The sequence below is a fragment of the Arachis ipaensis genome, chromosome B9, assembly GCF_059453495.1.
Source record: "Arachis ipaensis isolate K30076 ecotype BB chromosome B9, ASM5945349v1, whole genome shotgun sequence".
Lineage (NCBI taxonomy): Eukaryota > Viridiplantae > Streptophyta > Magnoliopsida > Fabales > Fabaceae > Arachis > Arachis ipaensis.
In genome coordinates, this window is record NC_142444.1 from 42937639 (window position 1) to 42946183 (window position 8545).

The window sequence follows — 8545 nt, forward strand, 5'->3', positions numbered from 1 at the left end:
GGAGCCCAGGGAGTGATTTTCATGCCCAACGTTAGCCTCCAAGTTAGGGGGCTAACGTTGGGGCTAACTTCATGCAACCCGGTTCAATTTTACTTATTCCATTCTTCACTTCTAGCCATTCCTCTTTGCTTCAACCTTTCTCCAAGCTTTCTTCACCTATCATAAATCAACCAAACTCATCAAAGCTATGCTCAAAATCATGAGATATTCAATCTTTCACAATATGCAACAAATATAGCACAAAACCTCATGAAATGGCATGAATTCATATATGGTTGGTTCAATCAAGGGAAACATGAAAATCTACTCAATTAGCTTGCTTGTAGCTCAAGAAAGTGCATAATTCTAATGAAAACAAAAGAAAAAGACTAGCTAAAATGGGCTAGGATGACTTGTCATCAAGGGACTTGAGCAAAAATCAGATTCAGAGGTTGAAGAAGGACTGCTGATGCTGTTGGATTCTGACCTCCCTGCACTCAAAATAGATTTTCTGGAGCTACAGAACTCAAAATGGTGCGCTTCCAATTGCGTTGGAAAGTAGACATTCAGGGCTTTCCAGAAATATATAATAGTCCATACTTTGCCTAAGGTTAGATGACGCAAACTGGCGTTCAACGCCAGCTCTCTGCCCAATTCTGGCGTCCAGCGCCAGAAACAAGTTGCAAAGTGGAGTTCAACGCCCAAACTGGCACAAAAGCTGGCGTTCAACTCCAAGAATGACCTCTCCACGTGTAGACTTCATGCTCAGCCCAAGCACACACCAAGTGGGCCCCGGAAGTGGATTTATGCATCAATTACTTACTTCTGTAAACCCTAGTAGCTAGTTTATTATAAATAGGACTTTTTACTATTGTATTAGACATCTTTGGATCATCTTTGAATCCGGGATTGTATCTTTGAACATCCTAGGACGTTTTGTTCTTAGATCATGGGGGCTGGCCATTCAGCCATGCCTGAACCTTTCACTTATGTATTTTTCAACGGTAGAGTTTCTGCACTCCATAGATTAAGGTGTGGAGCTCTGCTGTTCCTCAAAGATTAATGCAAAGTACTACTGTTTTTATATTCAATTCAACTTATTCCGCTTCTAAGATATTCATTCGCACTTCAACCTGAATGTGATGAACGTGACAATCATCATCATTCCCTATGAACGCGTGCCTGACAACCACTTCTGTTCTACCTTAGATTGAATGAGTATCTCTTAGATCTCTTAATCAGAATCTTCGTGGTGTAAGCTAGATTGATGGCGGCATTCATGAGAATCCGGAAAGTCTAAACCTTGTCTGTGGAATTCTGAGTAGGATTCAGGGATTGAATGACTGTGACGAGCTTCAAACTCGCGAGTGTTGGGCGTAGTGACAAACGCAAAAGGAGGGTGAATCCTATTCTAGTATGATCGAGAACCTCAGATGATTAGCTGTGCTGTGACAGAGGATTTGGACCATTTTCACAAGAGGATGGGATGTAGCCATTGACAACGGTGATGCCCTTACATAAAGCCAGCCATGGAAAGGAGTAGGATTGATTGGATGAAGACAGCAGGAAAGCAGAGGTTCAGAGGAACGAAAGCATCTCTATACGCTTATCTGAAATTCTCACCAATGAATTACATAAGTATTTCTATCCTATTTTATTTATCTTTTAATTATCTAATTATCTAATCCAATCACATTTGAATCCGCCTGACTGAGATTTACAAGATGACCATAGCTTGCTTCATACCAACAATCTCCGTGGGATCGACCCTTACTCACGTAAGGTTTATTACTTGGACGACCCAGTGCACTTGCTGGTTAGTTGTATTGAAGTTGTGAATGAAAAACATTTTATTAAGACGTGCGCACAGAGTTTTTGGCGCCGTTGCCTGAGATCACAATTTTGTGCACCAAGTTTATAGCGCTGTTGCCGGGGATTGTTCGAGTTTGGACAACTAACGGTTCATCCTGTTGCTCAGATTAGGTAATTTTCTTCTTATTTTGTTTTCAAAAAGTTTTCAAAAATCTTTCAAAAATTTTTCTTTTTGTTTTCGAAAAAAAAATGTTTTAAAAAAAATATATATATTTTTCTCCAGAATTTTTAAGAATGAATTCTAGTGTTTCATGAAGCATGCTAAAGTCTGGCTGGCTATAAAGCCATGTCTAAATTCTTTTGGACTGAGGTTTTGGCTTAAAATTGAATGAATTACACTCATATTTTTACTAAAGCTTGATTGGCTATTAAGCCATGCCTGACCCTTTGATTGGAGCTTTAGACTAAAGAGCATAAGATTCCTGGAATTCATATTAAAAATTTTGGAATCCTTATTTTTCTTTTTTTAAAATGATTTTCGAAAAAAAATTAAAAGAAAATACAAAAAAATCATAAAATCATAAAAATCAAAAATATTTTTGTGTTCTTGTTTGAGTCTTGAGTCAGATTTCAAGTTTGGTGTCAATTGCATATTCATTTTGCATTTTTCGAAAAAAATCATGCATTCATAGTGTTCTTCATGATCTTCAAGTTGTTCTTGGTAAGTCTTCTTGTTAGATCTTGATGTTTTCTTGTTTTGTGTTGTATGATGTTTTTCATATGCATTCTTGCATCCATAGAGTCTAAGCATCAAATATTTCTAAGTTTGGTGTCTTGCATGTTTTCCTTGCATTAAAATTTTTTCAAAAATATGTTCTTGATGTTCATCTTGACATTCAAAGTGTTCTTGGTGTTCATCTTGATATTCATAGCATTCTTGCATGCATTCATTGTTTTGATCTAAAAATTTCATGCATTGCATCATTTTAGTGTTTTTCTCCCTCATCATTAAAAATTTAAAATTCAAAAAAAAAAAATTATCTTCCCCTTTTTCTCTCTTAAAATTTTGAAAATTAGATTTGACTTTTTCAAAAATTTTTAAAATCTAGTTGTTTTTATGAGTCAAATCAAATTTTCAATTTTAAAATCTTATCTTTTTCAAAACCTTTTTCAAAAATCAAATCTTTTTCATTCTTCTTAGTTATTTTCGAAAATTATAAAAATATTTTTCAAAAATATTTTTCTTAATTTTATCTCATAATTTTCGAAAAAAACATCATCAATTAATGTTTTGATTCAAAAATTTCAAGTTTGTTACTTGCTTGTTAAGAAAGATTCAAACTTTGAGTTCTAGAATCATATCTTGTGATTTCTTGTGAATCAAGTCATTAATTGTGATTTTAAAAATCAAATCTTTTTCAAAACTAATTTCAATCATATCTTTTCAAAAATATCTTCTTATCTTATCTTTTTCAAAAATTTGATTTCAAAATATCTTTTCTAACTTCCTAACTTCTTATCTTTTCAAATTTGTTTTAACTAACTAACTAACTTTTTGTTTGTTTCTTATCTTTCTCAAAACTACCTAACTAACTTTCTCTCTCTAATTTTCGAAAATATCTTCCCCCTTTTTCAAAATTTCCTTTTAATTTACTAATTATTTTAATTTTTAATTTTAATTTTCGAAAATTACTAACCTTTTTCAAAAACAATTTTCGAAAATCACTAACTCTTTTTCAAAAATTATTTTCGAAAATTCTCCTTCTCTCTCATCTCCTTCTATTCAATTATTCATCTACTAACACTTCTCTTCATCTCACATCACTGCTCCTATCCTTACCCTTGTGTTTGGATTCTTCATTCTTCTTCACCCCTATTCCTTTGCTTCTTCTACTAACAATAAGGAACCTCTTTACTGTGACATAGAGGATTCCTCTTCTTTTCTTGTTCTCTTCTCTTTCTTATGAGTAGGAACAAGGAAAAAGGCATTCTTGTTGAAGCTGATCCAGAACCTAAAAGGACTCTGAAGAGGAAACTAAGAGAAGCTAAATTACAATAATCCAGAGACAACCTTATTGAAAATTTCGAACAAGTAAAGGAGATGGCAGCCGAACCCAACAACAATGCAAGGAGAATGCTTGGTGACTTTACTGCACCTAATTCCAATTTACATGGAAGAAGCATCTCCATTCCTGCCATTGGAGCAAACAATTTTGAGCTGAAACCTCAGCTAGTTTCTCTGATGCAGCAAAACTGCAAGTTTCATGGACTTCCATCTGAAGATCCTTTTCAGTTATTAACTGAATTCTTGCAGATCTGTGATACTGTTAAGACTAATGGAGTAGATCCTGAAGTCTACAGGCTCATGCTTTTCCCTTTTGCTGTAAGAGACAGAGCTAGAGTGTGGGTGGACTCTCAACCTAAGGATAGCCTGAACTCTTGGGATAAGCTGGTCAAGGCTTTCTTAGCCAAGTTCTTTCCTCCTCAAAAGCTGAGTAAGCTTAGAGTGGATGTTCAGACCTTCAGATAGAAAGAAGATGAATCCCTCTATGAAGCTTGGGAGAGATACAAAGGACTGACCAAAAAGTGTCCTTCTGACATGCTTTCAGAATGGACCATCCTGGACATATTCTATGATGGTCAGTCTGAATTAGCTAAGATGGTATTGGATACTTCTGCAGGTGGATCCATTCACCTAAAGAAAATGCCTGCAGAAGCTCAAGAACTCATTGACATGGTTGCTAATAACCAGTTCATGTACACTTCTGAGAGGAATCCTGTAAGTAATGGGACGCCTATGAAGAAGGGAGTCCTTGAAATTGATACTCTGAATGCCATATTGGCTAAGAACAAAATATTGACTCAGCAAGTCAATATGATTTCTCAGAGTCTGAATAGAATGCAAGCTGCATCCAACAGTACTCAAGAGGCATCTTCTGAAGAAGAAGCTTATGATCCTGAGAACCCTGCAATAGCAGAGGTGAATTACTTAGGTGAACCTTATGGAAACACCTATAATCCATCATGGAGAAATCATCCAAATCTCTCATGGAAGGATCAACAAAAGCCTCAACAAGGCTTTAATAATGGTGGAAGATACAGGTTTAACAATAGTAAACCTTTTCCATCATCCACTCAGCAACTGACAGAGAACTCTGAACAAAATACTTCTAATCTAGCAAACTTAGTCTCTGATCTATCTAAGGCCACTGTGAGTTTCATGAATGAAACAAGATCCTCCATTAGAAATTTGGAAGCACAAGTGGGCCAGCTGAGTAAAAGGATCACTGAAATTCCTCCTAGTACTCTCCCAAGCAATACAGAAGAAAATCCAAAAGGAGAGTGCAAGGCCATTGAATTGATCACCATGGACGAACCTGTAAAGGAAGGAGAGGACGTGAATCCCAGTGAGGAAGACCTCCTGGGACGTCCAGTGATCAATAAGGAGTTTCCCTCTGAGGAACCAAAAGAATCTGAGGCTCAACTAGAGACCATAGAGATTCCATTAAACCTCCTTATGCCATTCATGAGCTCTGATGAGTATTCCTCTTCTGAAGAGAATGAGGATGTCACTGAGGAGCAAGTCACCGAGTACCTTGGTGCAATCATGAAGCTGAATGCCAAATTATTTGGCATTGAAACTTGGGAAGATGAACCTCCCTTGTTCACCAATGAACTAAGTGATCTGGATCAATTGACATTACCTCAGAAGAAACAGGATCCTGGAAAGTTCTTAATACCTTGTACAATAGGCACCATGATCTTTAAGACTCTGTGTGACCTTGGTTCAGGGATAAACCTCATGCCCCTCTCTGTAATAGAGAAACTGGGAATCTTTGGGGTGCAAGCTGCTAAAATCTCATTAGAGATGGCAGACAATTCAAGAAAACAGGCTTATGGACAAGTAGAGGACGTGTTAGTAAAGGTTGAAGGCCTTTACATCCCTACTGATTTCATAGTCCTAGATACTGGGAAGGATGAGGATGAATTCATCATCCTTGGAAGACCCTTCCTAGCCACAGTAAGAGCTGTGATTGATGTGGACAGAGGAGAATTGATCCTTCAAATAAATAAGGATAACCTTGTGTTTACAACTTAAGGATCTCTCTCTGCATCCATGGAGAGGAAGCATAAAGAGCTTCTCTCAAAACAGAGTCAAACAAAGCTCCCACAGTCAAACTCTAAGTTTGGTGTTGGGAGGCCACAACCAAACTTTAAGTTTGGTGTCAAACCCCCATATCCAAACTCTAAGTTTGGTGTTGGGAGGTCTCAACAAAGCTCTGCACATCTGTGAGACTCCATGAGAGCCCACTGTCAAGCTATTGACATTAAAGAAGCGCTTGTTGGGAGGCAACCCAATGTTTATTTATCTAATTTTCATTGTTTTTCATGTTTTATTAGGTTCATGATCATGTGGAGTCACAAAATAAATATAAAAATTGAAAACGGAATCAAAAACAGCAGAAGAAAAATCACACCCTGGAGGAAGACCTTACTGGCGTTTAAACGCCAGTAAGAAGCATGTTTTGGGCGTTCAACGCCAGAACAGAGCATGGTTCTGGCGCTGAACGCCAGAAATGCACCCTGGAGAAGAGCTGGTGCTGAACGCCCAGAACAAGCATGGTTCTGGCGTTCAACGCCAGAAATGGGCAACAAATGGGCGTTCAACGCCCAGAACAAGCACCAATCTGGCACTGAACGCCCAGAGTTGTGTGCAAGGGCATTTTGCATGCCTAATTGGGTGCAAGGTTGTAAATCCTTGAACACCTCAGGATCTGTGGACCCCACAGGATCTCCACCTACCTCCACTTACTTCTTCTCACCCCTCTTTCACACAATCCCATAAACACTCTTCCCCAAAACCCTTCACCAATCACCTCAATCTCTCTTCCCCATCACCTCTTCACCACTCACATCCATCCACTCTTCCCCATAAACCTACCTCATAAACTCCACCTACCTTCAAAATTCAAAATCAATTACCCACCCAAACCCACCTTAAATGGTCGAACTTACCCCCTCCCTTACCTATATATACCCCTCCATTCTTCCTCATTTTCTCACAACACAACCCTCCTTTCTCTCCTTGGCAGAAACACACCTCCCCCCTCCTCTCCATATTTTCTTCTTCTTCTTCATCTATTCTTTCTTCTCTTGCTCGAGGACGAGCAAAATTCTAAGTTTGGTGTGGTAAAAGCATAAGCTTTTTTCCATTACCATTGATGGCACCTAAGACCGGAGAATCCTCTAGAAAAGGGAAAGGAAAGACAAAAGCTTCCACCTCTGAGTCATGGGAGATGGAAAGATTCATCTCCAAAGCCCATCAATACCACTTCTATGATGTTGTGGCCAAGAAGAAGGTGATCCCCGAGGTCCCTTTCAAACTCAAGAGAAATGAGTATCCGGAGATCCGACATGAAATCCGAAGAAGAGGTTGGGAAGTTCTAACAAATCCCAACCAACAAGTCGACATCCTAATGGTTCAAGAGTTCTATGCCAATGCATGGATCACTAGGAACCATGATCAAAGTAAGAACCCGAATCCAAAGAATTATGTTACAATGGTTCGGGGGAAATACTTAGATTTTAGTCCGGAGAATGTGAGGTTGGCGTTTAACTTGCCTATGATGCAAGGAGATGAGCGCCCCTACACTAGAAGGGTCAACTTTAATCAAAGGTTGGACCAAGTTCTCATGGACATATGTGTGGAAGGAGCTCAATGGAAGATTGATTCCAAAGGTAAGCCAATTCAACTAAGAAGACTGGACCTCAAGCCTGTGGCTAGAGGATGGTTGGAGTTCATCCAACGCTCCATCATCCCCACTAGCAACCGATCTAAAGTTACTGTGGATCGGGCCATCATGATCCATAGCATCATGATTGGAGAGGAAGTAGAAGTTCATGAAGTCATCTCCCTTGAACTCTACAAAATAGCCGAAAAGCCCTCCCCTGGGGCAAGGCTAGCTTTTCCCCATCTTATTTGCCATCTATGTTACTCAGCTGGAGCTTTCATAGAAGGAGACATTCACATTGAGGAAGAAAAGCCCATCACTAAGAAAAAGATGGAGCAAGCAAGAGAGCCCATTCATGGAGCTCAAGAGGCGTAGGAAGCTCATCACCATGAGATCCCGGAGATGTCTCAAATGCATTTTCCTCCACAAAACTATTGGGAGCAAATCAACACCTCCCTAGGAGAATTAAGTTCCAACATGGGACAACTAAGGGTGGAACATCAAGAGCACTCCATCATCCTTCATGAAATCAGAGAAGATCAAAAAGCAATGAGGGAGGAGCAACAAAGACAAGGAAGAGACATAGAAGAGCTCAAGGACAGCATTGGTTCCTCAAGAAGAAAACGCCACCATCACTAAGGTGGACTCATTCCTTGTTCTCACTTTCTGTTTTTCGTTTTCTCTATGTTAAGTGCTTATCTATGTTTGTCTCTTCATTACATGATCATTAGTAGTTAGTAACTTTGTCTTAAAGTTATGAATGTCCTATGAATCCATCACCTCTCTTAAAATGAAAAATGTTTTAATTCAAAAGAACAAAAAGTACATGAGTTTCGAATTTATCCTTGAACTTAGTTTAATTATATTGATGTGGTGACAATGCTTCTTGTTTTCTGAATGAATGCTTGAACAGTGCATATGTCTTTTGAAGTTGTTGTTTAAGAATTTTAAATATGTTGGCTCTTGAAAGAATGATGACAAGGAGACATGTTATTTGATAATCTGAAAAATCATAAAAATGA

The 8545-nt window shown here is 38.4% G+C and overlaps 1 non-coding gene across 1 annotated transcript; it reads right to left on the bottom strand.

The window, feature by feature from the left end:
- Positions 1–4288: 4288 nt before the first annotated feature.
- Positions 4289–4396, bottom strand: LOC148544464 (small nucleolar RNA R71). The gene has a single exon (XR_015900772.1). It is a non-coding gene; the product is annotated as a small nucleolar RNA R71 (small nucleolar RNA).
- Positions 4397–8545: the final 4149 nt, after the last annotated feature.